Source organism: Pan troglodytes, chromosome 12 (assembly GCF_028858775.2).
Source record: "Pan troglodytes isolate AG18354 chromosome 12, NHGRI_mPanTro3-v2.0_pri, whole genome shotgun sequence".
NCBI classification, from domain to species: Eukaryota; Metazoa; Chordata; class Mammalia; order Primates; family Hominidae; genus Pan; species Pan troglodytes.
In genome coordinates this window covers 87,328,422-87,333,290 of record NC_072410.2, presented here as the reverse complement: position 1 = coordinate 87,333,290, position 4,869 = coordinate 87,328,422, and the positions used below count along the sequence as shown (strand labels likewise).

General features: G+C 32.6%; 1 non-coding gene across 1 annotated transcript; it reads left to right on the top strand.

Moving 5' to 3' along the window:
• The first annotated feature begins 2,925 nt into the window (after positions 1-2,925).
• Positions 2,926-3,029, top strand: LOC112208326 (U6 spliceosomal RNA). Its single transcript, XR_002942728.1, has one exon. It is a non-coding gene; the product is annotated as a U6 spliceosomal RNA (small nuclear RNA).
• The last annotated feature ends 1,840 nt before the right edge of the window (positions 3,030-4,869 follow it).

Sequence of the window (4,869 nt, the reverse complement as noted above, 5' to 3'; positions counted from 1 at the left end):
CTCATTCCATCAAAGAGCTGAGAAAATGTGTACAATTCCACACGAACTAAAAGAAGTCATGAAGGATCAAATCAGGGAAATGTATAAGACTTCCTGAGAAAGGATGTCTGAGATGAATTGTTCTATCAGATACTGGAGTAAATCATTTATTAAACTTAAATATCTGCTTAATTTCCTAATATATTTTAGATATTCAGAGTTAACTGCAATTATGTTTCAGTCATCAGGATTAGCTAATAAGTAATCAATAATATTAACCCCCCAAAGCTAACTACACTAGCTTTGCAGCAAAACAAAAAGAAAATAATCACGTACAATTTTTATAATAGTTTAATATTTGTGAGGAATTAATCCATTGACATCAAGGTGGGATGAGAAAATGTTCAGGTTCATACTAAGTTTGTTCACAGTAAGTTCTAGATTATTGAAACCCTTAAAATAATGGTGAACATCAGCCAATTACTGGATGTTCATTCACTCAACAAATAATATTGAGAATGATTGTGAGCCATGTACTATACTTGACATACTAATTATTGTGAGCCATGTACTAAACTGGGGACAAAATGTTGACTGCCTTCAAGGAGTATTTACAAAATAGAGAAGAAAATGACAGATACATGGGCAATTAATACAAACAGAGATAAATATTTCGATGAGACAAATAACAGGGTCTTGTCAGAACACAGGAGGGACCAAGAAGAAAATAAAGAATTTGAATAACACAGCTGTATATATGTTTTAATAAATACATGGATAACTCTGAATCCAAAGAAGCATTAACTTTTCTTTACAATGAGACCTATAGAATTGGAAGGCATTGATGACATTAGGCCACAAAGAAAATATCCATCAATCTGTGAATGATATCATACACGTATATTGGCTTAATATGAAGATTAAATGAAATTTTTAAACTTGGCCAAACAACCCATATTTATTCCCGTACACACTTGTATGTATGTTTAAAGTTTGGTAATTTCTATGCATATCTGTGTACACTCATCTATATATGAAAAATAAGAGCCCTATGTATCAAATCCAAGAGAAAAATACCAAAGATATTCTCAAAAGACAATTTCAAACCTAATATGTATTTTTTAAAGCTAAAGATACCAAGAGAGGAGTATAGAACATTAAATTCTTGCTTTCAACTTTAAAAAGTTATGAAAATATTGAAAATATTTATTTTTATAAACCAGATATTGATGACCAAAGTAAAGAACGAGAAAGCTTAATTTATAACATAAACACTGCTTCTAACCAACTTTAAAGTCTTAAAAAACAAACATTTGCTTTTCTTAATCTAGACACAAATATGGGAAATAAGAATGCTTAGAAGCTGACATTTAACTTTATGCAAAACAGAATTAGCAAAGGAAAACAAACAAAAACTATAAAATAATCTCATATATGATGAAAATTTCATTTATGATGTTCAATGTGAACATGAATACAAATACTCACATTTTAAAATATATCAAATAAGTGCAGTAATTTTAAAATAATTATACTTTTTGACCAACTAGAGCTAATTTCTTAGGTTTAAAAAAGTAATTATTTTTTAAGAGATGGGTTCTCACTATGTTGCCCAGACTAGACTCAAACTCCTGGGTCTAGCAATCCTCTTGCCTCAGCCTCCCCAGCAGCTGGGACAACAGCTCTGTGCCACCACACCTAGCTATGTATTTTTTAAAAAGGTTATTTAAAACAAAATGTTACTGTAATTCAACTCTATCAACCACACCTGGAATAAAAAAATTTTCTTTCCTAAGGCACTTCCCTAATGCACTTCTACAAAAATTCATAATATCTCAGATCCAGTTAAAATATTTTCAACAATTGTTACTATTGATCAACTCCTTTTGTATAGTGACGAATAAAAATTGTATGTATTTATGGTGTTCCACATATTTTGCTATATCTGTCAAATCATTGTGAAATGGCTAAATCAAGCTACTTTATACATACATTACCTCACATACTTTTTTTTTGGTAGTGAGAAATTTAAAGTGTACTCAGTAATTTGCAAGCATATAGTAGATTGTTGTTAACTATAGTCATCATACTATACAATAGAATGCTTGAACTTATCTCTTCCATCTGAGATTTTGTATCCTTTGACTAACATCTTGCTAGACCAATCCCCTAGCTTCTGGAAACCACCATTTTGCTTCTGTGGGTTCAACTTTTTTGGATTCCATATATAAGTGATATTATGGATTCCATATATAAGTCTTTCTGTTCCTGACATTTCTCTCAACGTAGGTTTTCCATGTTTATTTATGTTGTCGTCAGGAACAAGATTTCCTTCTTTTTTATGGCTGAAGGGTTTTCCATTGTGTGTATACAGTACATTTTCTTTTTTCATTCACCCAACATTTACCACGCTGAGAGAAGAAAGCAACTCCTCTGTTTAATGAATGGAATCCTTTAAAAACTTCAATACACATATATGAACTTTCAGAAGCATTCTCATTAAATTGGGAAAAACAGAAGGATGCCCTCTTTCACAGTGTCTACCCAGCGTCATCTTCAGGATCTAGCCAATACAATAAATCGAAAGGAAAAGTTATATATAGTTAATAAATAACCTAAACATATATTTTACAGAAAATATAATTTTTATTCCAAGAGTCAATGTACTCAGTTGTGGTAAAGCAAAGTTACAAGAATTCTATAAGGATCCAGGATCAAAACACAACAATTTTCACATACGTGTCAACTATTAGGTTGGTGCAAAAGTAATTGTGGTTTTTGAAAGTAACTTGGCGAAAACCACAATGACTTTTGCACCAATCTAATACAATCAACAGTTGTGGGAAGAATTTTAACTTTTCACTCTATGTTTGTACTGTTTTAGTGTTTATGTGCATGTATGTTGTAGTTTATATGTAGGTATTACTCACGTAAAAAATTAGTTTGGTGCTTGCTTCAGCAGCATATATACTAAAATTGGAATAATATAGAGATTAGCATGGCCCCTGTGCAAGGATGACATGCAAATTCATGAAGCGTTCCATATTTTTCCCATGAGATAATTGTCTTCAGTCTCCTGGAAGCCCTCGAGGTGGGCCGGGTGGTAGAATGAGAGGCCCTCCCAGTGGAGGCATGGTGCAGAAACCAGGATTTGGAGCGGGAAGGGGGATTGCTCCACGGCAGTCAATATTCATGGATCTTCAGGCAGCCATACAAATCCTAGTTCCTACAGAATGGTGAATTTCTTCAACCAGCCATCGTGGAGTATGGCCCCAGTCTGTTAACTGCTTAACTTTGTATGTTTTAAAAAAAAAATCAACCTGGCTGCTGTGTGGAGAACAAATATAAGGAGAAAAAATGAAGGCAAAGGGATTTTAGATGGCTGGTTTAGAAGCCTATGAATTGGACTAAAGTGAAGGAAGACATGAAGATAGAGACAAGTGGGTGTGTTTTACTTTAAAATTAGAATTGACATATTTTACTTACATGAGTGGTAAGCATGAATGAGTTATTAAGGATAACTCACATATCAAAAGGGAAACAATGGCATGGATGTTAAGGTTATCAGGTAGGCACAACCCTGAATACAGAGTTGTGATGCACTGAGGAGAAAACTAGGAATATCCTAAATATTTGGGAGTAGTTGACACACAGAGGGAAGGCAGAGCACAATCGGAGGGATGAGAAATAGACATGGGCAAAACCATCTCTTCTTTTGTGATATGGACTAATGAGGGAAGTATGGCTACAAATGTGTCATGTTCAACAATGTACCCATTTTATGTGGGTACCCATAGAAGCCATACACATTAGAAACAAAGATGTTAACTGGTTAGAAGTACAGGTTTTGGAGGCAGACGTGTCTGCTACCAGTATCAACATTGCTGCTTAATATCTGGGTTAGTGACTTGGGGCAACTTATTTAATCTCTCTAAGCATTTGTTTCTTCATCTTTATTGAGAAGAATAATGCCGGTAGTATTTCCCTCATTATAAGCTTGTGAAGATCGCTAAATATATCACATGAACATGACAAATTATGGTCACTGATACATAGGTAATACTCAGTGAAGGTTTTCTATGACTATTAGAGTTCTGTATGTTATTATGCAAGAAATCCACAAATGGTTATTAGTGTCCATTAAACCGTACATTATGAAACATAAATAAAACTATATCATATGTTTAACATTGTGCTTGGTCCCATTGAGAAAGTATAATAATAAATAAATTAATACTAATTTAATAGTAGTAAATTAGATTTGAATGAATTGGAAAAGTAGAATAGTGCTGAGTAATTCAGGCTTAAAAACTTCCTATTCCATGATAACTCATTAAGTTAAAGACAACATATAAAATATTTACACACCTATTCCCAGGTGAGAGGCTGGTAATTTTATTAAAAATTTTAAGATTTTCTGGATAATGCATGAATGATGGGGAAACTTTTTTTTCTATTTGGATATAAATTTGGTTACTTTTTATAATAAAATTTCAGTACGTCCTATTGTCTTTTTTGTCTTAGCTAAATGGATTACTTCTATTTATAATTCCTCCAGAAATCAGTGAACTTTATCTAGAGAAATGAAAGATCAAATAGATGATATAGAGAAACAACTCTTTTACCTTCAAATAGGAAATGTAAACTGATAGGAGTCATTGTATTCCAGTCTTCTGGTCTGGAATAACAGTAATTAAATTCATTTTGTTTGTTACCCATAAAAAAAGGAACAACTAGTACTGCTTTAGGTACTATAATATGTTTATCCACTTCATAATAGTTTGACATACACATCCTCTTGGTCCAAGTTCAGATATTTGAATAACCCCTTTTTAATTTGACATTTCCCAGGGAATGAAATTTTTATTCATTTACAAATTCATTCAACTG